General features: G+C 39.6%; 1 protein-coding gene and 1 pseudogene across 4 annotated transcripts in view; one reads left to right on the top strand and one right to left on the bottom strand.

Annotated features, from left to right (window-relative positions):
* Positions 1 to 16,593, bottom strand: part of GRM8 (glutamate metabotropic receptor 8) — a 681,950-nt gene that overhangs the window by 647,032 nt on the left and 18,325 nt on the right. The window lies entirely within an intron of this gene.
* On the top strand, positions 1,119 to 1,526 carry LOC109456641 (large ribosomal subunit protein eL32 pseudogene; annotated as a pseudogene).

Here is a 16,593-nt window from a genome sequence, read left to right as displayed (position 1 = left end):
GATGTTCCTGAAACCCCCTCATGTTCTCTGACCTTGAGAGAGTGAAGCAACATGAAGGGTGTCTAGTGCAGATAAAGATAAGGACCAAAAGGGGCTTTGACAGGAAGAGGGAGTAAACATATTGGTCCCTATTCCTCCCTTACGGGTAGCTAAAAACCATGGACATTCTATGTCTAAACAGACACAAGAAGACTTGGAAAGGGAGAGAGAAGTCAAGAAGGTTAAAGACCTCAGGACCCAAGGAAGGACATGGTGGTGAGTTCCCAGATTTTCTTTTGTTCGCTTACATTCCAGACTAGAAACTGAAGGAGTCAGCAATATGGAAATGCCAACAAGCATAGACAGAAAACAAAAACTCCTCCTTCTAGCCAAAGAACCAAGACAAGGGCAACCTAACTCCTTTTAGATAGAAAAGAAAACTTTTAGATTGTGACCATTCTGCTCCAGTCAAACACTGCAGAAAAAAACAGGGGTCCCACCCCCTATCCCAACAGCAAAGTCCTTGGTGGGGAGCCTGGACTGTAATGAGCTTTCCCAATACCCCCACCAGGATGGTTTCAAAGAAGTCTGGACTTTTATCTCTGCGTGGTGCAGTTCCTGCTGAGATGGTGTTGGAGGAGGCCAGCGGAAGTCAGGGCTTCACCAGCACCGCTCAGCAGAGCCAGTCGCCAGGAGTGTTATTGGAGGCCAGATGGGAGCAGTGTCAAAGCACCCCTCCTTCTCACAGCCAGCTTCAATGAGCAATTATAAACGCTCTTGAAACAAATGAAAACCCACAAAGACCTGGCAAAGTAGGAATTCTCAGCAAAGAAAGGGAAGATACAAAACAGAACCAAGTGGAAATTTTGGAAGTGAAATATACCCCAACTAAAATTTTTTAAAAAGAACAACTCAATGGATGGGTTCAACAGCAGAATGGAGAGGACAGAGCACAGAATCAATGAATTTGAGGATAGAAAAATAGAAAACACCCAACCAAAATAATACAAAGTAGACTAGGAAAAAAATAACAGAGCCTCAGAGACCTATGGAATCACAACAAAAGATTATTTAAAAAACTTCAGTCGCTCTTCCTCTGTGATGCCTACAGAGGTGGCATTCATCTTTTATTCGGTATCATGGCTGCCCTCAGACCACTTGTGAAGCCCAAGATCATCAAAAAGAGGACCTAGAAGTTTATCCAGCACCAGTCAGACCAATATGTCAAAATTAAGCGTAAGTGGCGGAAACCCAGAGGCACTGACAGTGAAGGTGCACAGAAGACTCAAGGGCCAGATCTTAACGCCCAACACTGGTGATGGGAGTAAAAAGAAAACAAAGCACATGAGGCCAGTGGCTTTTGGAAGTTTCTGGTCCACGATGTCAAGGAGCTGGAAGTGCTGTAGCTGTGCAACAAATCTTACTGTGCTGAGATTGCTCACAATGTCTCCTCAAAGAACCACAAAGCCATTGTGGAAAGAGCAGCCCAGCTGGCCATCAGAGTCACCAATCCCAGTGCCTGGCTGCACAGTAAAGAAAATGAATAGACAGCTTGTGTGCAAATTGTGTTTTAATAAAACCATAAAATTCTTCCAAAAAAGGAAGAAAAAACTTAGGTCATCTGACTCCCAGAAGGAGAGGGGAATAAAGGGTGGAGCTGAAAAAGTATTCAAAGAAGTAACAGCTGAAAACTTCCCACACTTGGTAAAAGATAGATTTGAGAATCTCAGTAACCACCAAACAGGATAAACCCAGAAATTCACACCAAGACACATCATAGTCACATTTGTGAGAACTAAAGACGAAGACAAAATCTTGAAAGTAGCCAGAGAGAAACGATGCATTAACTATAGGAGAAAAACAGATTGAAAGATAGAGGATTTCTCATAAGAAATCAAGAAGGCCAGAAGGAAGTGGTGCAATATTTTTCAAGCAATGAAAGAACTGTCAACCCAGGATTTTATGTCCAGAGAAAATATTCTTCAGGAATGACATTCTCACATGAAGGGAAACTAAGAGAATCTATTGCTAACAGACCTACCTTAAAAGAATGGCTTAAGGAAACTCTCTAAGCAGAAAGGAAAAGATAACAGAAGGAATCTTGGAACATCAAGAAAGAAGAACAAAAAGCAAAAAAAAAAAAAAAAAATAAGTAACAACAGATTTTATCCCTTCTCTTTAGTTTTCTAAATATGGCTTCTGATTAAAGCAGAAACCACAACACTGTCTATTGTGCTTCTCAAGGTATGCAGAGGAAATATTTAAAACAGCCATTGAAAGGGGAGGGTGATGGGGGTTAAGTTTCTACATTTCAATGGAACTGGTTAAATGTCAACACCAGTAAGTAGACTGTGATTAATTATGTATAGATAAATTCAGTATCTAGAGCAACCACTAAAAAAGCTATAGAGATATACTCTAAAACACAATAGATAAATCAAAATGGAATTCTATGAAATGTTCAAGCAATCCACAGAAAGCAGAAAAAAGCAAAGGAGAGACTGAAAGGGTAGGGGGCAGGTGGAGGAATGTCCACCTCACATGCCAGCATCACTCCAGAGCTTACTAGACCCTTTTCACAAGGGAGCACTGTCCATCTGCTTCTCAGGTATGCATTTGGGGTGGGGCCAGCCGGAGAAGCGCTCCAGGCAATTCCACAGAGCTTTGCCTGGGGTGTTCCCGTGGGTTGGTGAATGTTTGTACTAGTAGTCACGGAAGGCTCTTTTCAAAACCAGCAGGCTGACCTGCCAGCACCAAAAGGGGTTCCTTGTCAAGGCTTGGGTCTCAGCTAACCTTCAGCTTGGTGGAGGCTCCCTCCAAGGGGGAGGATTATACATTTATGTTCCAATTACAAAGGCCCAAAGCTCCACTCTCTGTGCAGTCTATACTGCTGGGGAAATAGAACGAAGAGGGCTCTGATGAAGGTCTGATGCACCTGGAGCAAGGGGAAGCAGCAAGTGTCATCATTTGGAGCCGTGTCCCAAATGCTAAAGAAATGAGCTGGGTTCCAAATCAGTCAGCCTGGTAAACAATTCCTACCAGATATAAAGATTATTTCAACAGGCATCTTCAGTCTTAGAAATATTAAGGAAAAAATGGATAATGAGTTCCAGAGTAGTTCCACCTCCCTATAATTTTATTAGAGGCAGGAGTCCTAAATCCTTTCAGGAATGTGGGGAGCCCCCAATCTCATAGCAAACCATTGCATACAACCTGCTGGCCCTGTGTTTCTGGCCCCCCAAACCTGTCTCTTAGAAAAATGCTTCTGAAAACTTTCCATTACAGTTGTTTATGTAATTGTTATGTTTAAAAAAAGAAAAGCAAAAAGGTGTCTAGGGAGGGTATTTATACATTGCATGTCATTCATTATTCCAAATGTAATTTTAATCAGTTCAACATAAAAGCATCTTAATAGCCTCAAAAATGGCATTGGTAATTTTAAATATTAAAATTCACATTAGGAAAAAAGAGGAATTTAATTCATTCTCTCCTTTCAAACAAGCACAATCAACTAGGCACACACCTCCAATCTTCCTCTCCACTCTCTGTTCTCTTTCCTTCCTTCTGCCTTTTCTCTTTCCTCTTGTTCTGCTCCCTTATGAGATAACAAAGAGCAGGGCTCTAGGGGCAGAGTCAGGGTTAACCCAAAAAAATCAGATTACTTCTGCTCCTTCCACATACTCAGAAACCTAAGGCTTTTGATAAAAGCAGTTCTATATTCCCCAGGAAATCTCTGCTTTTTATATTTACCCTGTCTTTGGCCAACTCTAATAGATTTTTCTATTGAGTTTGGCTCTGTAGCCTAGATTCCTAAAAGGTATATTTGCAGACATACCAGGTAGATTCCCGTGAGTTTTTGGAAACAATCTTCCTTTCACCAAAAGGCAAACATCTCAAGAAAGGCCCTCCTCTACCTCCATCCTCCTCCATCTTCTCAAGAGCAGAACTGGCACTTGTAGAAATTTGGGAAGTTTGCTGAAAATTCCTCAACGAGGTTCCATGGCTTCTCATGTACTGTTAAATTTGCAATTAATGCCTCAAGTTACTTTGGTTCTTTCTACCTTGAGCTGATTAGTGAACACTAAATTTCATGCTAATACTCCCAAGCCGTTTGCCTGCAATGTGGGACTCACTTTCCAAATTCTGCTGATTGCAGTAAAAATAAAAAATGCTCACATCATCTCATGACCGTGGTTCTAGAGTATTTCCATCGGGCTTGCTCTCCTCTTACAGGTAGGATGTCTATTGTGTTAGTCCATCCTGCTCCAACTTGCCACTGGCACAAAAAGCTAGTGGTTTTCTACAGTAGTCCTGGAATCCATTACCACGGAAACAAAAGGTAAAAAAAGCTGTTTATCTAATAGGAAAACCTAGAGGCACTCTCAAAAGATCAGAAGTGTTTTTAAAATATAGGTATACCAAAATACATTCTAGCTTAGGTTGAAGAAGCTTTAGGGTAGAATAATAAAGCAGGCTCACAAAGGGAGAATGGGCAAAAAACAAACTATTTGCTCTGGCCACAATCATCATGGTGCCGACAGGAATACACTCCTGTGTCTGGTGAGCCATCAGGTCATTAGAAGTTTCTCCATGTCCGATAGAGGCCCTTGTCGAATTTTGTTAGTCTCACTGCCTGCAATGAAGCAGACCCTTTAACAGTGTTTGTTACTTCGTTCTTGTTCTTCAAGATCATGGCTTTGGTGGAATGGGACACGCCTGACTGCCAAGCAATAACATCACTAATTTTCCACATTTGTAGTCCTTAATCATTTTTAATTCCATTTTTAGGTCAATCACTCAACATGGCCTCTTACTGGCGACATCAGCAGTGGATTTTGTATGCTTAGGGGCTGTGATGAACGAAACAAAACAAGGTTAAATCTAGCACAAGAGAAAATGACACCATCAAGAGACGCTGTAAACACAAGAGGTATGAGGCTGCTGCCGGCGTTACACAACATGTTGCTCTCCAGCACACTTTTGTAATTAAGCAGAAAGAGTACACTCTAAAATAATGAGAAAAGGCATAGTATAGTAAATACATAAGCCAGCACCATACTCATTATCATTATCAAGTATTACGTACTGTACATACTTGTATGTGCTAGACTTTTATATGACAGGCAGTACGGTCAATCGTTTACATCAGCGTCACCGCAAACACAAGACTAACGTGTTACACTACAACATTACAAAGGCTACAACATCACTGTGTGATGGGAATTTTTCAGCTCCATTTTAATCTTATGGGACCACCCTCTTATATGTGGTCTATGGCTGACCAACACTTCGGTATGTGGCACATGACAGAGTACAGAACATTCTGTCCAAAAAAAGCAGAATACACTTATTTTCAAGTGCAAATGGAACATTTTCCAGGATAGATCACGTTAGGCCACAAAACAAGCCTCAAGAAATTTAAGAAGATTCAGATCATATCAAGCATCTTTTCCAACCACCTGGTATAAAACTAGAAATCAATTTTAAGAAAACGAGAAAAAATACAAATACATGAAGGCCAAACAACATGCTGCTAAACCACCAAGGGGTCAACAGAGAAATCAAACAAGAAATAAAAAATACCTTGAGACAAATGACAATGAAAACACAACATTCCAAAAATCTATGGGACACAGCAAAAGCACTTATAAGAGAGAAGTTTATAGCAATACAGGCCTACCTCAAGAAATAAGAGAAAGCTCAAATAAACAATCTAACTTTACACCTAAAGAAATTAGAAAAATAAGAACAAACAAAGCCCAAAGTTAGTCTAAGAAAGGAAGTAATGAAGATCAGAGCAGAAATAAATGGATTAAAGACACACCAAAAAAAAAAAAACAGAAAAGATCAATGAAATTAAGACCTGGTTCTTTGAACAGATAAACAAAATTGATAAACCTTTAGCCAGACTCATCAAGAAAAAAGAGAAAGAACTCAAATAAATACAATCAGCAATGAAAGAGGAGAAGGTAAGGCCAACACCACAGAAATACAAAGAATCATAAGCAATTACTAAGAACAAGTACAAGCCAATAAATTGGACAACCTAAGAGAAACGGATAAAATCCTAGAAACATGCAATCTTCCAACACTAAATTAGGAAGAAACAGAAAATCAGAACAGACAAATAACTAGTAATGAAATTGAATCAGTAATCAAAAAATTCCCAACAAACAAAAGTACAGTACCATATGGCTTCACAGGTAAATAAATTCTACCAAACATTTAAAGAGGAGTTAACACCTATCCTCTCAAACTATGTCAAAAAAAATTGAAGAGGAGGGAAAGCCTCAAAGCTTATTCTACAAGGCTCTGATACCAAAACCAGACAAAGACACTACAAAAGAAAGAAAATTACTGGCCAATATCCCTGATAAATACAGATGCAAAAATCTTACCAAAAAAAAAAATCAGCAAACCAAATTCAACAATATGTTATAAGGATCATACACCACAATCAGTGGGATTTATTCCAGGGGCAAAAGGATGGTTCAATATCTGCAAATTAATCAATATGCTACACCACATTAACAAACCCAAGAATAAAAATCATACAACCATCTCAATAGATGCAGAAAAAGCATTTGACAAAATTCAACATCCACTTACGATAAAAACTCTCAACAAAGCAAGTATAGAGGGAGAATACCTCCATGTAATAAAGGCCTTGTATGATGAACCCACAGCTAACATCATACTCAACAGTAAAAAGCTGAAAACTTTTCCTCTAAGATGAGGAACAAGACAAGGATTTTCATTCTCACCACTTTTATTCAACATAGTATTGGAAGTCCCAGCCATAGTTAGTATTGGAAGTCCTAGGCACAGAAATCAGGCAAGAAAAAGAAATAAAAGGCATTCAAATTGAACAAGAAGAAGTAAAACTCTCACTATTTGCAGATGACATGATACTATAAACAGAAAGCCCTAAAGACTCCACCAAAAAACTATTAGAACTAATAAAATTCATTAAAGTTGCAGGATACAAAATTAATATACAGAAATCTGTTACATTTCTATGCACTAATAACAAACTATCAGAAAGAGAAATTAAGAAAACAATCCCATTTACAATTGCTACAAAAAGAATAAAACACCTAGGAATAAATTTAACCAAGCAGTCAAAAGACCTGTACTCCGAAAACTACAAGATACAAATGAAAAGAAATTTGAAGATGACACAAATAAATGGAAAGATGTACCATGCTCATGTTGGAAGACTACTGTTTTAATGTCCATATTACCCAGAGTAATCTACACATTCAGTGAAATACCTACCAAAATCCTAGTGGCGTTTTTCACAGAATTAGAACAAACAATTCTAAAATTTGTATGGAGCCACAAAAGATCCCAAATAGCCAAAGCAATCTCGAAAAGGAAAACAAAACTGAATGTATCATGCTTCCCGACTTCAAACTACATACTACAAGGCGACAGGAATCAAAACAGTATGGTACTGGCACAAAAAGAGACACATATATCAATGGAACAGAATAGAGAGCTTATATGGTCAATCAATTTCTAACAAAGGAGGCAAGAATAGACAATGGGGAAAAGACAGTGTTTTCAATAAATGGTGTTGGGAAAACTGGACAGCTCCATGAAAGAAAATGAAACTGGACCACTTTCTTTCACCATCTACATAAATAAACTCAAAATGGATTAAAGACTTAAACGTAAGGCCTAAAATCATAAAATTTCTAAAAGAAAACACAGACAGTAAACTCTTTTTCCTCAGGCTTAGCAACATTTTTTTTTTTTTTTTACTCAGTCTCCTCAGGCAAGGGTAACAAAAGCAAAAATAAACAAATGGGACTACATCAGACTAAAAAGCTTTTGTACAGCAAAGGAAGCCATCAACAAATGAAAAGGCAACCTAATGAATGGGAGAAGATATTTGCAAAGGATATATGCAATAGGGGTTAATATACAAAATATATAAAGAACTCATATAACTCAATATCAAAAACAATGAACAATCCAATTAAAAAATGGGCAGAGAATCTAAATAGACATTTCTCCAAAGAAGACAAACAGATGGTTAACAGAAACATGAAAAGATGCTCAACATCACTAATCATCAGGGAAATGCAAATCAAAGCCACAATGAGATTATTACCTCACACCTGTCAGATTGGTTATTATCAAAAAGATAATAAACAACAAGTGTTGACCAGAATTAGAAAAAAAGGGAACCCTCATTGCAAACTGGTGCAGCCACTATGGAAAACAGTATGGAAGTGCCTCAAAATATTAAAAATAGAACTACTTCATGACCCAGCAATTCCACTTCTGGGTATTTATTCAAAGAAATCAAAAACACTAATTCAAAAAAATACATGCATCCCTATGTTCATTACAACACTATTTACAATAGCCAAGACATGGAAACAACCTAAGTGTCCATCAATAGATGAATGAATAAAGAATATGTGGTATAAATTCTCTCTTTCTCTCTCTCTCAATGGAATATTACTCAGCCATAAAAATGGAATGAAATCTTGCCATTTGCAACAACCTGGATGGACCTACAGGGTATTATGCTAAGTGAAATAAGGCAAAGAAAAACAAATACCATACAATTCCACTTATATGTGGAATCTAAAAAAACAAAACAAATGAACAAACAAAACAGAGACATCAAAAACAAACTGATGGTTGCCAGAGGGGAGTGAGATGGGAGGATTGGATTGGCAAAATAGTGAAGGGGATTAAGAGGTACAAACTTCCAGTTATAAATGAAATAAATCACGAGGATGTAATGTACAGCATAGGGAACACAGTGCAATAACTTTGTGTGGGGACAGATGGTTACTAAACTTATCGTGGCGTTCATTTCAAAAGGTATATAAATGTTGAATCACTATTTTGTACACCTGAAACTAATATAACATTCTATGTCAACTATACTTCAATTTTTTAAAAAAAAGAAAAACCCTTATTATCAATACGCTCATTTTATCACAACTCCACTTGATCTAGAACTTGATCCCACGTGTTGAGGAAAGGCTATCGTGCATCATATTTTCGTTTGGGAAAGGAGTAGGTGCAAACTACATGTATTTATTTTGATAGTGCAGTGTTTTCATGAAACCTAAGGAGTTTCACCACATCCTGCCATGCACTTCAAAGAATAATTTTGGATACATTAGCCCTTCCATGGAAAAATTCCTGATACTTAAGCTGCTCCAGCCATCTGTAATAATATAAATTCTTCCCATCCAGTATCCTCCTCAAAAAACAGCTGGAATAATATTATATATAGAAAGCTCCCATCAACGATTCTAAAGGAATACACGTTTCCCAACATTTCCCAGGAGCCATGTGGCCACTCCAGAGAAGCACATGTGGTCAGGAGCCGCCTGATTCGATCCTTGTATCAAGGACGTGCTGGCCAGTCCAACTGCCATTGTGGCCGCTTCCACAATGAGAGTGTGATGCTTACAGGGTGAAGCTCTCTACATTAACTTTCCTGCTCAAAGGCAATCTTTTAGAATGGCAAGGAAAGTTTGGTTTACTTAGAACAGACTTTAACAGCGCAAATCTGTTCAGGAGAAGGAAACCATAACAGAAAGGATTTGAAATCATACTGTATGAAAGGATGTACAAAGCACCGGTGGAAAGCAGGGGCTTTTGCATCTATCAGACCAAGGTTTGAATAAGCTTGGCCACTGACTAAGTCAGTCGTTTAAGACACCGTAAATAAGCCTCATTTCCTCATCTGAAAACCATACCTCTCTGATGGACTTGTGTCAGTAAACATTAGCTCTTGTACTGTTACTATTAGGCACAGGAAATCCAATAGAACTTTTAGCCTGGAGAACTCAAGACTTGGGAACAACTGGGCTCTTCAAACATTTAAAGGACAGTCTCATGAGAAAGAAATGCACCAGAAGACACAGGCAAGGCCAATAGACCATGACGTCTGCTCCCCTTTGAGCACCAGGATTGCTTCCTCTGGTTCAACTGGCTGGGTGGGCTTCCCCATCCTTTTTGGAATTAAAGCCATTCCTAAAACTTTTTTTTTTATTATTAGATACCACTGCTGCATCTATGATGCTGTAATCTTCCCTCCCTCTTCCTTCTGCCTCCCCCCCACCACACTCCAATTCAAGCCGTTGTTTCTCAGTCTAGCTGTGTAGGACACAGCTCCCTGGCCCATGCTGGTGGTATTATGAGCTTTGCGCTCCCCCCGACTGAGGCACTTAGTCACCAGAGTTGTCAGCTGCTGGACACTCACAATGGCTGCCGGCCACTCACACTGGCCACCGGCCATTCACACTGGCCACCGGCCACTCCTGGCAGCACATGGTAGCCCATGGCTGCACACAGCAGCCCATGGCGACCTCAGCATTAGGAGAACAGTGCTCCAACCACCTGAGCCACCGGGCCGGCCCTCCTAAAACTATTCAAGAAGGAGGAAGATTTCAGGTCCAAATAGAGAAAAAAAAACTTAATGCCATTATAAAATGGAGTGGACCAGTTTGTGAGATTATTAGCATCCCACACTGACAGTGTTTAAATGAATGGATTCTGGATGTATTCATTTGGCACCTACTATGTGCCAAGGACCATGCCAGGTACTCTCAGGGACATATAGATGAGTAAGACATGTTTCTTGCCTGGAAGAACACTGTAACTCTAGACGGGGATTGAGTGGAGACATGTTTAACACAGTTAAGAGGAACAAACAGCGGCACCGAATCCCTGTATATCAAAGGTCTTAGTAGATTAGATTCTGCTTTGGATGAAAGGTTATCACAGAAGATCTCAAAAATCCTTTCCATCTCTAAGTTTCCATAATGTCAAGTATTGGGAAAAAGAGGAAAAACAACTTTTTTAAAAAGTCACTGTGTTGTGCCAAGCTTCCCAAAACATTTTTTAATGTCCATTAGTGTGTATGATATTTAAAAGCAATGGAACTCTGCTACTGAACTTGAGTTATATAAAAAAAAAGCACAATGCAGAACTGCATACTTTTCCTCGTAAGAACTATTTTCAAACTGGACATAGATTATTTAAGAGTAATTCTCATCACGTAGGTGTGATCAGCATTGTGTATAGGAGTTACATTTATTTTACTTCAAATCCTAAACTTGTAGCATGTCACTAGAATGAAATATTAATGCTATTAGTTTAAACATCATGAAATTTTTAAAACAAGGTGTTAAAATAATATTTATTCATCCACCTTGGACCACTACAGTATTTTAGATCACTGATTTAATATCTAATTTTTTTCTATCACATGCTACACCTAATACTGATCAATAGAGGGTGAAATTTACCTGTAATTACAGTCCAAAAATACAGGGTTTTATTTCAGGTCCTCCTAATTCACAGAAATACTTCAGGGTAAATATAAGTCCGATGCTTTAATTCCCAGTTCTCCCAACATGTGCTTAAACCTACCTTGCTTTGCATACAGATCCCTGATCCCGCACCATTCTCAGGACAGTGTGACAGATGGGGCATTCAGTTAAGGAGTGGGGCTGGGTTGCTCCATTTTCATGGGAGAAGGAAATTGTGGGAAAAATATTCTACATCTTCTCCTCTTAATCTATTGTATTTTCAGCAAGGCGTCATCTGTAATATTAGTTTATACACATGCGAAACTCACTAGGTATTTTAGCTGCGTGACAACAGATGAAATAAAGGAAGTCAACCTGAAAAATGGAATTTCTAGTATCTTCTTTCCCAGGCAGAAGGGAAAAAAAATCCAAGGATTTAAAATTTCATCCCAGTGGTTTCAAAGACAACAAAACATATCAAGCTCCCAGTTAAATTGCTGGGGTCACAAGAGTAGATATTACAGGTTAAAAGTACCACAGTATTAAGAACAAAAATAATCACTTATGCCATTTTCAATACAGAACCTATTTCCAAATCACTCAAAACACTTAACGCTTAGAATATTGTAAAATCTCCAAATTTTTACCTTACCGACATCTATGGCCACTTTGTGAAACAGGGAAAGTGCATATATGCTTACTCCCAGTTTTTCGAGGGTCAAGAAGACAGAAAGAACAAATTGTGAGCCCTGCAAGGACCGTGGCTTTCCTTATTGGAATGAGGCAAGTAAAATCGATTCACTGAGAAAGCGTTTAATTTCTCTCACAGCAATTAATTGTGTATCCATGCTTAATGAGAACGGTATAAACAGTCAAGATATGCATGTGGCAAACGAACATTTTTTTTCTTTGATCTTAAGCTACATGGATTTGCAAAGTGAAAGAATGGGGAGTGAGGGCAGGGCTTCTGCTGGGTCCTCCAGCTCCTTCCTTGAATCCCACAGTAATTCAGCTCCTTTATCTATTCCCACCCAGATTAAGAAGGTATAGCATTCTGCCCTCTGGACATTCTTACCCACTACTTGGACTTGAACTGAGGCCTCAAGTTTTGTGTTCAATGGGAGCTGGGGACAGGGCCCTCCAACCTTCCTCATTTTGAATCCTCCTAGGAGACTCTTAAAGTAACCCTTTGAAGTTTTGTCATGGGAGAGAGAGAGACTATGAGGAAGGAATGAAGTTTTCACTTACTTCCATTTTCACATAGCTGAACGGGACCGGGCCTCAGGTCAAAGGTTCAGGGGTTCCCCCATGCCGAGAAGAGCCCTTTTCGCCTGGCCAATCGGTTTTTACACTCCTACCCAACCCGCTAGACCCAGGCCAATCCCACAATTCCACACCCAGCCTTCGCTGAGAGCCGCAGCTTCCTCAGGTGCAGTTGGCCTTTCTTCTCAACGCTGGTACCACACTACGGGCCTTATTACATTGTTTTATATTATTCATTGTTGTTTTATATGTGTTAGTGGCTTCTCCCCAATTAGGTTCTAAGCAACATGAAGGCTTAGAATCTTCTACTTCTTTCATAGTTATCCCCTAGAGTGCCAAACACGATGGATACACTTACAGAATGGTGAATAAATACCTGCTGGGGGATTGATTGATTATTACCTGTTTCACCTGTTAAGTAAAGAAGGCAAATAATTGGATAATATGCTGGTATTTCTTCATCTTATTCTGCTTCTCTTAGTGGGGGAAAAAATACAGATTTAGCATTTACTGAATTTAAAGAACTGTACCAAAAACTATTCAGCAGTATCTCACAACACTCCGATAGGAGTCTGTGCTTCCTAATGAAACCACAGAATTCCACATTATGAAAATATTGTTTCTCTTTCTCTGTGAAGTCCTTTTACATTTGAGCACATTATCCATGTTTGATTAACATGGAAATTTACCAGGGCATAATGGATATGTGTTGACCTGAATGATTCATATTATAAACAGGTGGAGCAAGACAGGTCATAGTGTGAGTCAAACTTGAATATATTTAGTTCCACTATTTTTCTGGTTGTCCAAAAGTGAATGTGACTTCTAAAGAAAGCACCTCTAAATTCTTTTGTTGTTGACATTTCTGATGTCTGTATCAGAAAGTAATAGATATGTGTTATACAGTCCATCACTGGGAGAAAGAAAAATTATTCCTGCAATAAAAGGGTAGTATTCTTTGTCCAGAGTGGGCCTGGGTTTCTGTCTATGTCGGGTCCTTGTACCAAACACGGCAAAAAAAAATAAAATAAAATAAAATAAAAGTTGCAGGAGGAATTCCAACCCAAAAGACAGACTCACAGGCTGCCATCTACACTTGGGGTTAGTTAGCCGCTATCCTCAACCACAGCTTCACCTTTTATACCATCAAATTGGGGGTACTAGGAAAGATTCCAAAAGAGCCAGAATTTGTGTGTGTTTTTTCCAAAACTGAACCCAAGTGACACTTTTGTTTGGGTACTGGAACAATATTAGACCGTAGCACAGCTTATCTTTGGGTCATCCAATCTTCCCCATGGTTTCTGTTCATTAAATAAAACTGACTCTGCCCACCTACCACCTGGGTTTGGGAGACTTCCAAACCCGACTTCCTTAGCTCAGTTGGCGGGAGCACAGGACTGGTGAGATCCAGTCTCCTATTTGGCCTTCAGGCGGACAAGACACCCTTGCTCAATGCCAGAGCCTATCCGGACCTGTCAATTGTGCTATTTCTTGGTCCACGACTACACCTTTAATGCTAACCTGCCACTGTTCACAAACTAAGGCAAGTCGGTATGAATGGCTGAGAAATGCGAGGAGAAGCATAACTCGAAATGAATATCCTATTGATGGTAGACGTGCATCATCCCCCTCGTTCTCATCATCAGAGCCATCATTTATGGTGTTAACCGTACGTGTAGAATCCTGCTTAGGATTCTACACTCCTATCTTATTTGTCTTTACTTTAAACCTTACGAAGGAAGTACTATTATTATCTACTCTTTACAGATAAGAAAGCTAAGATTTAGAGAGATTAACTAGCTTGATTAAGGTAATACAGCTAATAAGCGTTGCATAAGAATTTGAAAGCAAATCTGACTACAGAGCCTGACCTATTTCATAGAATTCATATTAATCTGTTTCACTCAAAAGAGTTTGAGCACCACTGGGTAAGTACAATATAATAACCTATAATTTGAATAGACAGCGCCTGATGATAAATATCTATAGGCCACAAGTATCTATACAACCAATCTGCTTAAGTATGATATGCCATTTGTTCTATAAACATTACAAATGCAAGCATTCTCAGAGCTGAGACGATAAATCACTTTGACAACTCTAATATATGAAATTGTCACAATGTGCACTTAAAGTGTAAGAAATAGCACGTGCACTAAGCAAAGCTAGAGTTCACAACCCACCCACGTGAAAGGAAGCAAGGGTGAGATGCTGGAGCAAGAATACGTCGCCATCCTCACATCCTAAGGGAGACCAGTGTGGCACTGGGGGGACCCAGAGACAGACCTGTGACTCTTCCAAAGCTGGGGCAGTCCAATAGATCTGGAGCTAAATTATGCCAGGGAACCCAGCCGCCTCAAGTACCGAGGGAGCTGGGATTGTCTGGGAAAGAGACTAATGGCCAACAATGAGAACACACTGGATTACCTTGGTGGGCCTAATGGGTAAGCAGCAGAGATTGGCCGCCTTCTGGAAACAGATAAAGGTGGCTTTGGACAAAGCTATACCTGGACCCCTTGCCTCCCCACCAGGCTGGTGCTCATTACGTATTTAAAATACAGAGATTACATGTATATTTTCATGATATTAAGAGTGCCTGAAGATAGGGAAAATCCCTAACTACAGCTAAAAGAGATGTCTCTCTTTTGCCAGAGAGTGTGTTCTGTCAATTAAATGGGTAAATGGGCCCTCTTTCCCCACTGCGGGGAGAGAAGGGCCTCTTGTGACCCTCTATTGATTAAGACTGCTGTGGAATGTTATTTGCAATCCCATTGCATAATGGAAATCAGGAGGTAGCTGTCATGGTTTCTGAAGACAAATTGCTGGTAGCTGAGACAAATCATAGCCTCTGTCGTCTCTTACTGTTCTCAATTCCCAGTTAATGTGTATCTTACAGTCTAAGTTTCTTAAATCAGTCTGCTGTACTGTCACAGGTAGTGAAAATGAGTAAAAGTGGTCATCTGAGTGACTCTGCTTTAGAAACTATATTCAAGTAACCATTGCACTGACCATTACTCCTGAGCTATGCATTATTTAATAAGAAACACAACTTCCAAAAGAGCACACAATTAAAAATAGATCCATACAGCAGCTGCTGTGATTATGACCAATACAAACAGAAATCCAACCAGGCCTGAGTCAAAAGAAAAAAGGCTGCTGCCAGACAGAACCTTGTTCAATCTCATTTTTGTTTTGTGTCCTTTGACTTGCTAAGTCAGCCAGCAAGTGATGTGTATGGAGCAGTGGTTCTCAAAGTGTGTTCTGAATAACATCAGCCTCTGGGAACTGCTGGAAATGCAAAGACTCAGACCCCAACCCAGAAACTCAGAAGGTAGGCTCAGCAAGCTGGGTTTTAACAAGCCCTCTGGGAGATTTTGATATACACTAAAGTTTAATAACTACTGGGTGGGAGCCAGGGGGCCGCCCGCAGATTGTAAATCTTCCCAGGATGGTACAACTTTTGGTTGCAAAAAGCACCTTCAGAAGACTCTGGGAAGCAAACTGTCCTGAAACCAAATACGAGGTCGGACAATTATGTTCACGAACTCATCCTAGAGAAAGTGCTACATACCTCATTGCTGACTATCACTATAGTCACCTTCAAAGTGCTCCCCTTGGGAAGCTGTGCACCAATACCAGCGCCTAGTCCACCCTTCAAAGCAATTTTGGAACTCTTTTTCTGGAATGGCCATCAGAGCTGTCATCGTATTACCCTTGATGTCCTGAATGTCATCAAAGGTCTTCCTTTATGTTCAGGTAAAGGAAGAAGTCATTGGGAGTCAGATCAGGTGAGTAGGGAAGGTGTTCCAATACAGTTATTTGTTTACTGGCTAAAAACTCCCTCACAGACAGTGCCATGTGAGCTGGTGCATTGTCGTGATGCAAGAGCCATGAATTGTTGCTGAAAAGTTCAGGTCATTTAACTTTTTCACGCAGCCTTTTCAGCGCTTCCAAATAGGAAACTTCATTAACTGTTTGTCCTATTGGTGCAAATTCATAATGAATAAGCCCTCTGATATCAAAAAAGGTTAGCAACATCATTGTAACAAGTTCACGAACT

The sequence above is a fragment of the Rhinolophus sinicus genome, chromosome 8 (genome assembly GCF_057876585.1).
Source record: "Rhinolophus sinicus isolate RSI-liver-muscle chromosome 8, RSI-T2T, whole genome shotgun sequence".
NCBI lineage: Eukaryota > Metazoa > Chordata > Mammalia > Chiroptera > Rhinolophidae > Rhinolophus > Rhinolophus sinicus.
Note: the sequence above shows the minus strand (reverse complement) of the source record. Positions and strands in the feature narration are given on the sequence as shown.